Below are 15,603 nucleotides of genomic sequence, written 5' to 3'. Positions count from 1 at the left end.
TGCTAGATGAACGAACGTCTCTCCACATGCTCAGTTCTGAGAGTTAAGTGTGTGTGAAAGCCGACATTCACCTAGCTTGTTGGGAACACAAAGTTTCTTTTCTTTTGCAAACTCCACTGCATACATATATATGGGGTGTTACTATTTCCAACACGATTTTAAAGTGAAAACTGCATTAACTTCAAACCTGCACTAGGAAGAAGACTGAGAATCCAGAGTAAATTTCTCCTGTAAACCCGTTCCCTAGGTGCTAGATGAACGAACGTCTCTCCACCTGCTCAGTTCTGAGAGTTAAGTGTGTGTGAAGCCGACATTCACCTAGCTTGTTGGGAACACAAGTTGCTTTTCTGTTGCAAACACCACTCCATACATATATATAGGGAGGTAGTTGTTCCAAATCGGTTTTACAGTGAAAACTGCAGGAACTTCAAACCGGCACTAGGAAACAGACTGAGAAACCAGAGAAAAAGTTTCTCCTGCAACCCGTTCCCTTGGTGCTAGATGAACGAACGTCTCTCCACATGCTCAGTTCTGAGAGATTAATGTGTGTGACAGCCGTACTTCACCTAGCTTGTTGGAAACACAAAGTTTCTTTTCTTTTGCAAACTCCACTCCATACATATATATGGGGATTTACTAGCTCCAACTCGGTTTTAAAGTGAAAACTGCAGGAACTTCAAATTGGAACTAGGAAGCGGACTGAGAAAACAGAATAAAAGCTTATCCTGCAAACCGATCCATTGGTGCTAGATGAACGAAAGTCTATCCACAAGCTCAGTTCTCAGAGATAAGTGTGTGTGAAAGCCGTTCTTCATCTAGCTTGTTGGGAACACAAAGATTCTATACAGTTGCAATCTCCACTCCATACATATATATGGGGAGGTACTAGCTCCAACTCGGTTTTAAAGTGTAAACTGCAGGAACTTCAAACCGGCACTAGGAAACAGACTGAGATACCAGAGTAAAAGTTCTTCCTGCAACCCGTTCCTTGGTGCTAGATGAAAGAACTTCTACCCACAAGCTCAGTTCTGAGAGATAAGTGTGTGTGAAAGTCGTCCTTCACCAAGTTGAAGGGAAAACAAAGTTTCTTTTCAGTTGAAAACTCCAATCTATACATATATATGGGGAGGTACTAGTTCCACAACGGTTTAAAAGTGAAACCAGCAGGAACTTCAAACCGGCACAAGAAACAGACTGAGAAACCAGAGTAAAAAGATTCTCCTGCAAACCGTTCCCTTGGTGCTAGATGAACGAACGTCTCTCCACATGCTCAGTTCTGAGAGGTAACTGTGTGTGAAAGCCGTCCTTCACCTAGCTTGTTGGGAATACAAAGTTTCTTTTCTTTTGCAAGCTCCACTAAATACATATATATGTTGAGTTACTAGCTCCAACTCATTTTAAAGTGAAAACAGCAGGAACTTAAAACCGTCACTAGGAAAAAGACTGAGAAACCAGAAAAAAAGTTTCCCCTACAACCCGTTCCCTTGGTGCTAGATGAACGAACGTCTATCCACATGCTCAGTTCTGAGAGATAACTGTGTGTGAAAGCCGTCCTTCACCTAGCTTGAAGGGAACACAAAGTTTCTTTTTAGTTGCAAACCACACTCCATACATATATATGGGGAGGTACTACTACCAAAACATTTTTACAGTGAAACCTGCAGGAAATTAAAACAGGCTATAGGAAACAGTCTGAGAAACCAGAGTAAAAGTTTCCCCTGCAACCCGTTCCCTTGGTGCTAGATGAACGAACATCTCTCCACATGCTCAGTTCTGAGAGATAAGTGTGTGTGAAAGCCGTCCTTCAGCCAGCTCGAAGGGAAAACAAAGTTTCTTTTCAGTTGCAATCTCCACTTCTTACATATATATGGGTACATACTAGCTCCAACAGGGTTTTAAAGTGAAAACTGCAGGAACTTCAAACCGGCACTAGGAAAAAGACTGAGAAACGAGAGTAAAAGTTTCTTCTGTAAAACGTTCCCTTGGTGCTAGATGAACGAACGTCTCTCCACATGCTCAGTTCTGAGACATAAATGGGTGTGAATGCCTTACTTCACCTAGCTTGTTGGGAACACAAAGATTCTTTTCTTTTGCAAACTCCACTCCATACATATATATGGGGATTTACTAGCTCCAACTCGGATTTAAAGTGAAAACTGAAGGAAATTCAAACTGGCACTAGGAAGCGGGCTGAGAAACCAGAGTAAAAGATTATCCTGAAACTCGATCCATTGGTGCTAGATGAACGAAACTCTATCCACAAGCTCAGTACTGAGAGATAAGTGTGTGTGAAAGCCGTCCTTCAACTAGCTTGTTGGGAACACAAATTTTCTTTTCAGTTGCAAACTCCACTCCATACATATATATGGGGAGGTACTAGCTCCAACTCGGTTTCAAAGTGTAAACTGCAGGAACTTCAAACCGGCACTAGGAAGCGGGCTGAGAAACCAGAGTAAAAGATTACCCTGAAGCTCGATCCATTGGTGCTAGATGAACGAAAGTCTATCCACATGCTCAGTTCTGAGATATATGTGTGTGTGAATGTCGTATTTCACCTAGCTTGAAGGGAACACACAGTTTCTTTTCAGTTGCAATCTCCACTCCATACATGTATACGGGAAGGTAGTATTTCCGAAACGGTTTTACAGTGAAACCTGCAGGAACTTCAAACAGGCACTAGGACACATACTGAGAAACCAGAGTAAACGTTTCTCCTGCAACCCGTTCCCTAGGTGCTATATGAACGAACGTCTCACCACATGCTCAGTTCTGAGAGATATGTGTGTGTGAAAGCCATCCTTCACCTAGCTTGAAGGGAACACAAAGATTCTTTTCTTTTCCAAACTCCACTCCATTCATATATATGGGGAGTTACTAGCTCCAACTCGGTTTTAAAGTGAAAACTGCAGGAAATTTAAACCAGAACTAGGAAACAGACTGAGAAACCAGAGAAAAAGTTTCTCCTGCAACCCGTTCCCTTGGTTTTAGATGAACGGACGTCTATCCACAGTCTCATTTCTGAGAGATATGTGTGTGTGAAAGGCGTCCTTTACCTAGCTTGAAGGGAAAAAAAAGTTTCTTTTCTGTTGCAAACTCCAATCCATAAATATATATGGGGAGGTATTAGCTCCAACTCGGTTTTACAGTGAAATCTGCAGGAACATCAAACCGGCACTTGGAAACAGACTGAGAAACCAGAGTAAGAGTTTCTCCTGCAACCCGTTCCCTTGGTGCTAGATGAACGAACGTCTCTCCACATGCTCAGTTCTGAGAGGTAAGTGTGTGTGAAAGCCGTCATTCACCTAGCTTGTTGGGAACACAAAGTTTCTTTTCTTTTGTAAACTCACTCTATACATATATATGGGGAGGTACTAGTTCCAAATCGGTTTTACAGTGAAAACTGCAAGAATTTCAAACCGGCACTAGGAAACAGACTGAGAAACCAGAGTAAAAGTTTCTCCTGCAACCCGTTCCCTTGGTGCTAGATGAACGAACGTCTATCCACAAGCTCAGTTCTGAGAGATAAGTGTGTGTGAAAGCCGTCCTTCACCTAGCTTGTTGGGAACACAAAGTTCCTTTCAGTTGCAAACTCCACTCCATACATATATATGGGGAGGTACTAGTTCCAAAACAGTTTTACAGTGAAACCTGCAGGAATTTCAAACCGGCACTAGGAAGCAGACTGAGAAAACAGAGTAAAAATTTCTCCTGCATCCCGTTCCCTTGGTGCTAGTTGAACGAACGTCTCTCCACATGGTCAGTTCTGAGAGATAAGTGTGTGTGAAAGCCGTCCTTCACCTAGCTTGAAGGGAACACAAAGTTTCTTTTTATTTGCAAACTCCACTCCATACATGTATATGGGGAGGTACTACTTCCAAAACGATTTTACAGTGAAACCTGCAGGAACTTCAAACCGGCACTAGGAAACAGACTGAGAAACCAGAGTAAAAGTTTCCCCTGCAGCCCGTTCCCTTGGTGCTAGATGAACGAACGTCTCTCCACATGCTAATTTCTGAGAGATATATGTGTGTGAAAGCCGTCATTCAAATATCTTGTTGGGAACAAAAAGTTTCTTTTCAGGTGCAAACTCCACTCCATACATATATATGGGGAGGTACAAGCTCTAAATCATTTTACAGTGAAACCTGCAAGAACTTCAAACCGGCACTAGGAAGCAGACTGAGAAACGAGAGTAAAATTTTCTCCTGTAACCCGTTCCCTTTGGTTTTAGATGAACGGACGTCTATCCACAAGCTCATTTCTGAGAGATATGTGTGTGTGAAAGCCGTCCTTTACCTAGCTTGGAGGGAACACAAAGTTTCTTTTCAGTTGCAAACTCCAATCCATAAATATATATGGGGAGGTATTAGCTCCAACTCGGTTTTACAGTGAAATCTGCAGGAACATCAAACCGGCACTTGGAAACAGACTGAGAATCCAGAGTAAGAGTTTCTCCTGCAACCCGTTCCCTTGGTGCTAGATGAACGAACGTCTCTCCACATGCTGAGTTCTGAGAGATAAGTGTGTGTGAAAGCCGTCCTTCTCCTAGCTTGAAGGGAACACAAAGTTTCTTTTCAGTTGCAAACTCCACTTCATACATATATATGGGGAGGTACCTGCTCCAACTCGGTTTTTCAGTGAAAAATGCAGGAACTTCAAACCGGCACTAGGAAACCGACTGAGAAACCAGAGTTAAAGTTTCTCCTGTAACACGTTCCCTTGGTGCTAGATGAACGAACGTCTCTCCATATGCTCAGTTCTGAGAGTTAAGTGTGTGTGAAAGCCGTTTTTCACCAGCTTGAAGGGAACACAAAGTTTCTTTTCAGTTGCAAACTCCACTCCATACATGTATATGGGGAGGTACTAGTTCCAAAACGGTTTTAAAGTGAAACATGCAGGAACTTCAAACCGGTACTAGGAAAAAGACTGAGAAACCAGAGTAAAATTTCTCCTGCAACCCGTTCCCTTGGTGCTAGATGAACGAACGTCTCTCCATATGCTCAGTTCTGAGAGTTAAGTGTGTGTGAAAGCCGACAATCACCTAGCATGTTGGGAACACAAAGTTTCTTTTCTTTTGCAAACTCTACTCCATACATATATATGGGGAGTTACTATCTCCAACACGATTTTAAAGTGAAAACTGCATTAACTTCAAACCTGCACTAGGAAGAAGACTGAGAATCCACAGTAAATTTCTCCTGCAACCCGTTCCCTAGTTGCTAGATGAATGAACGTCTCTCCACATGCTCAGTTCTGAGAGTTAAGTGTGTGTGAAAGCCGACATTCACCTAGCTTGTTGGGAACACAAAGTTTCTTTTCAGTTGCAAACACCACTCCATACATATATATAGGGAGGTAGTAGTTCCAACTCGGTTTTACAGTGAAAACTGCAGGAACTTCAAACCGGCACTAGGAAACAGACTGAGAAACCAGAGAAAAAGTTTCTCCTGCAACCCGTTCCCTTGGTGCTAGATGAACGAACGTCTCTCCACATGCTCAGTTCTGAGAGATTAATGTGTGTGACAGCCGTACTTCACCTAGCTTGTTGGAAACACAAAGTTTCTTTTCTTTTGCAAACTCCACTCCATACATATATATGGGGATTTACTAGCTCCAACTCGGTTTTAAAGTGAAAACTGCAGGAATTTCAAATTGGAACTAGGAAGCGGACTGAGAAAACAGAATAAAAGCTTATCCTGCAAACCGATCCATTGGTGCTAGATGAACGAAAGTCTATCCACAAGCTCAGTTCTCAGAGATAAGTGTGTGTGAAAGCCGTCCTTCATCTAGCTTGTTGGGAACACAAAGATTCTTTTCAGTTGCAAACTCAACTCCATACTTATATATGGGGATTTAGTAGCTCCAACTCGGTTTTAAAGTGTAAACTGCAGGAACTTCAAAACGCCACTAGGAAACAGACTGAGAAACCAGAGTAAAAGTTTCTCCTGCAACCCGTTTCCTTGGTGCTAGATGAACGAACGTCTCTCCACATGCTCAGTTCTGAGAGATAAGTGTGTGTGAAAGCCGTCCTTCAGCCAGCTCGAAGGGAACACAAAGTTTCTTTTCAGTTGCAATCTCCACTTCTTACATATATATGGGTACGTACTAGCTCCAACAGAGTTTTAAAGTGAAAACTGCAGGAACTTCAAACCGGCACTAGGAAAAAGACTGAGAAACGAGAGTAAAAGTTTCTTTTCTAACACGTTCCCTTGGTGCTAGATGAACGAAAGTCTCTCCACATGCTCAGTTCTGAGAGATAAATGGGTGTGAATGCCTTACTTCACCTAGCTTGTTGGGAACACAAAGTTTCTTTTCTTTTGCAAACTCCACTCCATACATATATATGGGGATTTACTAGCTCCAACTCGGATTTAAAGTGAAAACTGCAGGAAATTCAAACCGGCACTAGGAAGCGGGCTGAGAAACCAGAGTAAAAGATTATCCTGAAACCCGATCCCTTGGTGTTATATGAACGAACGTCTCTCCAAATGCTCAGTTCTGAGAGATAACTGTGTGTGAAAGCCGTTTTTCACCAGCTTGAAGGGAACACAAAGTTTCTTTTCAGTTGCAATCTCCACTCCATACATGTATATGGGGAGGTACTAGTTCCAAAACGGTTTTAAAGTGAAACATGCAGGAACTTCAAACCGGTACTAGGACACAGACTGAGAAACCAGAGAAAATTTCTCCTGCAACCCGTTCCCTTGGTGCTAGATGAACGAACCTCTCTCCATATGCTCAGTTCTGAGAGTTAAGTGTGTGTGAAAGCCGACATTCACCTAGCATGTTGGGAACACAAAGTTTCTTTTCTTTTGCAAACTCTACTCCATACATATATATGGGGAGTTACTATCTCCAACACGATTTAAAGTGAAAACTGCATTAACTTCAAACCTGCACTAGGAAGAAGTCTGAGAATCCAGAGTAAATTTCTCCTGCAACCCGTTCCCTAGGTGCTAGATGAACGAACGTCTCTCCACATGCTCAGTTCTGAGAGTTAAGTGTGTGTGAAAGCCGACATTCACCTAGCTTGTTGGGAACACAAAGTTTCTTTTCAGTTGCAAACACCACTCCATACATATATATAGGGAGGTAGTAGTTCCAACTCGGTTTTACAGTGAAAACTGCAGGAACTTCAAACCGGCACTAGGAAACAGACTGAGAAACCAGAGAAAAAGTTTCTCCTGCAACCCGTTCCCTAGGTGCTAGATGAACGAACGTCTCTCCACATGCTCAGTTCTGAGAGATTAATGTGTGTGACAGCCGTACTTCACCTAGCTTGTTGGAAACACAAACTTTCTTTTCTTTTGCAAACTCCACTCCATACATATATACGGGGAGTTACTAGCACCAACTCGGTTTTAAAGTGAAAACTGCAGGAAATTAAAACAGGCACTAGGAAGCAGACTGAGAAACGAGAGTAAAATTTTCTCCTGCAACCCGTTCCCTTTGGTTTTAGATGAACGGACGTCTATCCACAAGCTCATTTCTGAGAGATATGTGTGTGTGAAAGGCGTCCTTTACCTAGCTTGAAGGGAACACAAAGTTTCTTTTCTGTTGCAAACTCCAATCCATAAATATATATGGGGAGGTATTAGCTCCAACTCGGTTTTACAGTGAAATCTGCAGGAACATCAAACCGGCACTTGGAAACAGACTGAGAAACCAGAGTAAGGGTTTCTCCTGCAACCCATTCCCTTGGTGCTTGATGAACGAAAGTCTCTCCACATGCTCAGTTCTGAGAGGTAAGTGTGTGTGAAAGCCGTCATTCACCTAGCTTGTTGGGAACACAAAGTTTCTTTTCTTTTGTAAACTCACTCCATACATATATATGGGGAGGTACTAGTTCCAAATCGGTTTTACAGTGAAAACTGCAAGAATTTCAAACCGGCACTAGGAAGCAGACTGAGAAAACAGAGTAAAAATTTCTCCTTCATCCCGTTCCCTTGGTGCTAGTTGAACGAACGTCTCTCCACATGGTCAGTTCTGAGAGATAAGTGTGTGTGAAAGCCGTCCTTCACCTAGCTTGAAGGGAACACAAAGTTTCTTTTTATTTGCAAACTCCACTCCATACATGTATATGGGGAGGTACTACTTCCAAAACGATTTTACAGTGAAACCTGCAGGAACTTCAAACCGGCACTAGGAAACAGACTGAGAAACCAGAGTAAAAGTTTCCCCTGCAGCCCGTTCCCTTGGTGCTAGATGAACGAACGTCTCTCCACATGCTCATTTCTGAGAGATATATGTGTGTGAAAGCCGTCATTCAAATATCTTGTTGGGAACAAAAAGTTTCTTTTCAGGTGCAAACTCCACTCCATACATATATATGGGGAGGTACAAGCTCCAAATCATTTTACAGTGAAACCTGCAGGAACTTCAAACAGGCACAAGGAAACATACTAAGAAACCAGAGTAAAAGTTTCTCCTGCAACCCGTTCCCTTGGTGCTAGATGAACGAACGTCTCTCCACATGCTCAGTTCTGAGAGATAAGTGTGTGTGAAAGCCGTCCTTCTCCTAGCTTGAAGGGAACACAAAGTTTCTTTTCAGTTGCAAACTCCACTCCATACATATATATGGGGAGGTACCTGCTCCAACTCGGTTTTTCAGTGAAAAATGCAGGAACTTCAAACCGGCACTAGGAAACCGACTGAGAAACCAGAGTTAAAGTTTCTCATGCAACACGTTCCCTTGGTGCTAGATGAACGAACGTCATACCCCATTCTCAGTTCTGAGAGATATGTATGTGTGAAAGCCATCCTTCAGCTAGCTTGAAGGGAACACAAAGATTCTTTTCTTTTTCCAACTCCACTCCATACATATATATGGGGAGGTACTAGTTCCAAATCGGTTTTACAGTGAAAACTGCAAGATATTGAAACCGGCACTAGGAAGCAGACTGAGAAACCAGAGTAAAATGTTCTCCTGCAACCCGTTCAATTGGTGCTAGATGAACGAAAGTCTATCTACAAGCTCAGTTCTGAGAGATAAGTGTGTGTGAAAGCCGTCCTTCAGCCAGCTTGAAGTGAACACAAAGTTTCTTTTCAGTTGCAAACTCCCCTCCTTACATATATATGGGTAGGTACTAGCTCCAACAGGGTTTTACAGTGAAAACTGCAGGAACTCCAAACCGGCACTAGGAAACAGACTGAGAAACCAGAAAAAAAGTTTCTCCTGCAACTCGTTCCCTTGGTGCTAGATGAACGAACGTCTCTCCACATGCTCAGTTCTGAGAGATAAGTGTGTGTGAAAGCCGTCCTTCACCTAGCTTAAAGGGAACATAAAGTTTCTTTTCAATTGCAAACTCCACTCCATACATGTATATGGGGAGGTACTAGTTCCAAAATGGTTTTACCGTGAAACCTGCAGGAATTTCAAACCGGCATTAGGAAACAGACTGAGAAACCAGAGTAAAATTTACTCCTGCAACCCGATCCCTTTGTGTTATATGAACGAACGTCTCTCCAAATGCTCAGTTCTGAGAGATAACTGTGTGTGAAAGCCGTTTTTCACCAGCTTGAAGGGAACACAAAGTTTCTTTTCAGTTGCAAACTCCACTCCATACATGTATATGGGGAGGTACTAGTTCCAAAACGGTTTTAAAGTGAAACATGCAGGAACTTCAAACCGGTACTAGGAAAAAGACTGAGAAACCAGAGTAAAATTTCTCCTGCAACCCGTTCCCTTGGTGCTAGATGAACGAACGTCTCTCCATATGCTCAGTTCTGAGAGTTAAGTGTGTGTGAAAGCCGACAATCACCTAGCATGTTGGGAACACAAAGTTTCTTTTCTTTTGCAAACTCTACTCCATACATATATATGGGGAGTTACTATCTCCAACACGATTTTAAAGTGAAAACTGCATTAACTTCAAACCTGCACTAGGAAGAAGACTGAGAATTCAGAGTAAATTTCTCCTGCAACCCGTTCCCTAGGTGCTAGATGAACGAACGTCTCTCCACATGCTCAGTTCTGAGAGTTAAGTGTGTGTGAAAGCCGACATTCACCTAGCTTGTTGGGAACACAAAGTTTCTTTTCAGTTGCAAACACCACTCCATACATATATATAGGGAGGTAGTAGTTCCAACTCGGTTTTACAGTGAAAACTGCAGGAACTTCAAACCGGCACTAGGAAACAGACTGAGAAACCAGAGAAAAAGTTTCTCCTGCAACCCGTTCCCTAGGTGCTAGATGAACGAACGTCTCTCCACATGCTCAGTTCTGAGAGATTAATGTGTGTGACAGCCGTACTTCACCTAGCTTGTTGGAAACACAAAGTTCTTTTCTTTTGCAAACTCCACTCCATACATATATATGGGGATTTACTAGCTCCAACTCGGTTTTAAAGTGAAAACTGCAGGAACTTCAAATTGGAACTAGGAAGCGGACTGAGAAAACAGAATAAAAGCTTATCCTGCAAACCGATCCATTGGTGCTAGATGAACGAAAGTCTATCCACAAGCTCAGTTCTCAGAGATAAGTGTGTGTGAAAGCCGTCCTTCATCTAGCTTGTTGGGAACACAAAGATTCTTTTCAGTTGCAAACTCAACTCCATACTTATATATGGGGATTTAGTAGCTCCAACTCGGTTTTAAAGTGTAAACTGCAGGAACTTCAAAACGCCACTAGGAAACAGACTGAGAAACCAGAGTAAAAGTTTCTCCTGCAACCCGTTCCCTTGGTGCTAGATGAACGAACGTCTCTCCACATGCTCAGTTCTGAGAGATAAGTGTGTGTGAAAGCCGTCCTTCAGCCAGCTCGAAGGGAACACAAAGTTTCTTTTCAGTTGCAATCTCCACTTCTTACATATATATGGGTACTTACTAGCTCCAACAGGGTTTTAAAGTGAAAACTGCAGGAACTTCAAACCGGCACTAGGAAAAAGACTGAGAAACGAGAGTAAAAGTTTCTTCTCTAACACGTTCCCTTGGTGCTAGATGAACGAACGTCTCTCCACATGCTCAGTTCTGAGAGATAAATGGGTGTGAATGCCTTACTTCACCTAGCTTGTTGGGAACACAAAGTTTCTTTTCTTTTGCAAACTCCACTCCATACATATATATGGGGATTTACTAGCTCCAACTCGGATTTAAAGTGAAAACTGCAGGAAATTCAAACCGGCACTAGGAAGCGGGCTGAGAAACCAGAGTAAAAGATTATCCTGAAACCCGATCCCTTGGTGTTATATGAACGAATGTCTCTCCAAATGCTCAGTTCTGAGAGATAACTGTGTGTGAAAGCCGTTTTTCACCAGCTTGAAGGGAACACAAAGTTTCTTTTCAGTTGCAATCTCCACTCCATACATGTATATGGGGAGGTACTAGTTCCAAAACGGTTTTAAAGTGAAACATGCAGGAACTTCAAACCGGTACTAGGAAAAAGACTGAGAAACCAGAGTAAAATTTCTCCTGCAACCCGTTCCCTTGGTGCTAGATGAACGAACGTCTCTCCATATGCTCAGTTCTGAGAGTTAAGTGTGTGTGAAAGCCGACATTCACCTAGCATGTTGGGAACACAAAGTTTCTTTTCTTTTGCAAACTCTACTCCATACATATATATGGGGAGTTACTATCTCCAACACGATTTTAAAGTGAAAACTGCATTAACTTCAAACCTGCACTAGGAAGAAGTCTGAGAATCCAGAGTAAATTTCTCCTGCAACCCGTTCCCTAGGTGCTAGATGAACGAACGTCTCTCCACATGCTCAGTTCTGAGAGTTAAGTGTGTGTGAAAGCCGACATTCACCTAGCTTGTTGGGAACACAAAGTTTCTTTTCAGTTGCAAACACCACTCCATACATATATATAGGGAGGTAGTAGTTCCAACTCGGTTTTACAGTGAAAACTGCAGGAACTTCAAACCGGCACTAGGAAACAGACTGAGAAACCAGAGAAAAAGTTTCTCCTGCAACCCGTTCCCTAGGTGCTAGATGAACGAACGTCTCTCCACATGCTCAGTTCTGAGAGATTAATGTGTGTGACAGCCGTACTTCACCTAGCTTGTTGGAAACACAAAGTTTCTTTTCTTTTGCAAACTCCACTCCATACATATATACGGGGAGTTACTAGCACCAACTCGGTTTTAAAGTGAAAACTGCAGGAACTTAAAAACGGCACTAGGAAGCAGACTGAGAAACGAGAGTAAAATTTTCTCCTGCAACTCGTTCCCTTTGGTTTTAGATGAACGGACGTCTATCCACAAGCTCATTTCTGAGAGATATGTGTGTGTGAAAGGCGTCCTTTACCTAGCTTGAAGGGAACACAAAGTTTCTTTCTGTTGCAAACTCCAATCCATAAATATATATGGGGAGGTATTAGCTCCAACTCGGTTTACAGTGAAATCTGCAGGAACATCAAACCGGCACTTGGAAACAGACTGAGAAACCAGAGTAAGGGTTTCTCCTGCAACCCGTTCCCTTGGTGCTAGATGAACGAAAGTCTCTCCACATGCTCAGTTCTGAGAGGTAAGTGTGTGTGAAAGCCGTCATTCACCTAGCTTGTTGGGAACACAAAGTTTTCTTTTCTTTTGTAAACTCACTCCATACATATATATGGGGAGGTACTAGTTCCAAATCGGTTTTACAGTGAAAACTGCAAGAATTTCAAACCGGCACTAGGAAGCAGACTGAGAAAACAGAGTAAAAATTTCTCCTGCATCCCGTTCCCTTGGTGCTAGTTGAACGAACGTCTCTCCACATGGTCAGTTCTGAGAGATAAGTGTGTGTGAAAGCCGTCCTTCACCTAGCTGAAGGGAACACAAAGTTTCTTTTTATTTGCAAACTCCACTCCATACATGTATATGGGAGGTACTACTTCCAAAACGATTTTACAGTGAAACCTGCAGGAACTTCAAACCGGCACTAGGAAACAGACTGAGAAACCAGAGTAAAAGTTTCCCCTGCAGCCCGTTCCCTTGGTGCTAGATGAACGAACGTCTCTCCACATGCTCATTTCTGAGAGATATATGTGTGTGAAAGCCGTCATTCAAATATCTTGTTGGGAACAAAAAGTTTCTTTTCAGGTGCAAACTCCACTCCATACATATATATGGGGAGGTACAGCTCCAAATCATTTTACAGTGAAACCTGCAGGAACTTCAAACAGGCACTAGGAAACATACTAAGAAACCAGAGTAAAAGTTTCTCCTGCAACCCGTTCCCTTGGTGCTAGATGAACGAACGTCTCTCCACATGCTCAGTTCTGAGAGATAAGTGTGTGTGAAAGCCGTCCTTCTCCTAGCTTGAAGGGAACACAAAGTTTCTTTTCAGTTGCAAACTCCACTCCATACATATATATGGGGAGGTACCTGCTCCAACTCGGTTTTTCAGTGAAAAATGCAGGAACTTCAAACCGGCACTAGGAAACCGACTGAGAAACCAGAGTTAAAGTTTCTCCTGCAACACGTTCCCTGGTGCTAGATGAACGAACGTCATACCCCATTCTCAGTCCTGAGAGATTTGTATGTGTGAAAGCCATCCTTCAGCTAGCTTGAAGGGAACACAAAGATTCTTTTCTTTTGCCAACTCCACTCCATTCATATATATGGGGAGTTACTAGCTCCAACTCGGTTTTAAAGTGAAAACTGCAGGAAATTCAAACCGGCACTAGGAAACAGACTGAGAAACCAGAGTAAAAGTTTCTCCTGCAACCCGTTCCCTTGGTGCTAAATGAACGAACGTCTCTCCACATGCTCAGTTCTGAGAGATATGTGTGTGTGAATGCCGTATTTCACCTAGCTTGAACGGAACACACAGTTTCTTTTCAGTTGCAATCTCCACTACATACATGTATACGGGAAGGTAAGTATTTTCCGAAAACGGTTTTTACAGTGAAACCTGCAGGAACTTCAAACAGGCACTAGGAAACATACTAAGAAACCAGAGTAAAAGTTTCTCCTGTAACCCGTTCCTTGGTGCTACATGAACGAACGTCTCTCCACATGCTCAGTTCTGAGAGATAAGTGTGAGTGAAAGTCGTTCCTTCACATAGTGTTGAAAGGGAAAACAAAGTTTCTTTTCAGTGGCAAACTCCACTCCATACATATATATGGGGAGGTACTAGTTCCAAACGGTTTACAGTGAAACCTGCAGGAACTTCAAACCGGCACTAGGAACAGACTGAGAAACCAGTAAACGTTTCTTCTGCAACCCGCTCCCTTGGTGCTAGATGAACGAACGTCTCTCCACATGCTCAGTTCTGAGAGGTAAGTGTGTGTGAAGCCGTCATTCACCTAGCTTTTTGGGAACACAAAGTTTCTTTTCTTTTGCAAACTCCACTCCATACATATATGGGGAGGTACTAGTTCCAAATCGGTTTTACAGTGAAAACTGCAAGATATTGAAACCGGCACTAGGAAGCAGACTGAGAAACCAGAGTAAAATGTTCTCCTGCAACCCGTTCAATTGGTGCTAGATGAACGAAAGTCTATCTACAAGCTCAGTTCTGAGAGATAAGTGTGTGTGAAAGCCGTCCTTCAGCCAGCTTAAAGTGAACACAAAGTTTCTTTTCAGTTGCAAACTCCCCTCCTTATATATGGGTAGGTACTAGCTCCAACAGGGTTTTACAGTGAAAACTGCAGGAACTCCAAACCAGCAGGAAACAGACTGAGAAACCAGAAAAAATTTCTCCTGCAACTCGTTCCCTTGGTGCTAGATGAACGAACGTCTCTCCACATGCTCAGTTCTGAGAGATAAGTGTGTGTGAAAGCCGTCCTTCACCTAGCTTAAAGGGAACATAAAGTTCTTTTCAATTGCAAACTCCACTCCATACATGTATATGGGGAGGTACTAGTTCCAAAATGGTTTTACCGTGAAACCTGCAGGAATTTCAAACCGGCATTAGGAAACAGACTGAGAAACCAGAGTAAAATTTACTCCTGCAACCCGATCCCTTGGTGTTATATGAACGAACGTCTCTCCAAATGCTCAGTTCTGAGAGATAACTGTGTGTGAAAGCCGTTTTTCACCAGCTTGAAGGGAACACAAGTTTCTTTTCAGTTGCAAACTCCACTCCATACATGTATATGGGGAGGTACTAGTTCCAAAACGGTTTTAAGGTGAAACATGCAGGAACTTCAAACCGGTACTAGGAAAAAGACTGAGAAACCAGAGTAAAATTTCTCCTGCAACCCGTTCCCTTGGTGCTAGATGAACGAACTTCTCTCCATATGCTCAGTTCTGAGAGTTAAGTGTGTGTGAAAGCCGACATTCACCTAGCATGTTGGGAACACAAAGTTTCTTTTCTTTTGCAAACTCTACTCCATACATATATATGGGGAGTTACTATCTCCAACACGATTTTAAAGTGAAAACTGCATTAACTTCAAACCTGCACTAGGAAGAAGACTGAGAATTCAGAGTAAATTTCTCCTGCAACCCGTTCCCTAGGTGCTAGATGAACGAACGTCTCTCCACATGCTCAGTTCTGAGAGATTAATGTGTGTGACAGCCGTACTTCACCTAGCTTGTTGGAAACACAAAGTTTCTTTTCTTTTGCAAACTCCACTCCATACATATATTGGGGATTTACTAGCTCCAACTCGGTTTTAAAGTGAAAACTGCAGGAACTTCAAATTGGAACTAGGAAGCGGACTGAGAAAACAGA

Source organism: Camelus ferus, chromosome 29 (assembly GCF_009834535.1).
Source record: "Camelus ferus isolate YT-003-E chromosome 29, BCGSAC_Cfer_1.0, whole genome shotgun sequence".
NCBI classification, from domain to species: Eukaryota; Metazoa; Chordata; class Mammalia; order Artiodactyla; family Camelidae; genus Camelus; species Camelus ferus.
Note: the sequence above shows the minus strand (reverse complement) of the source record.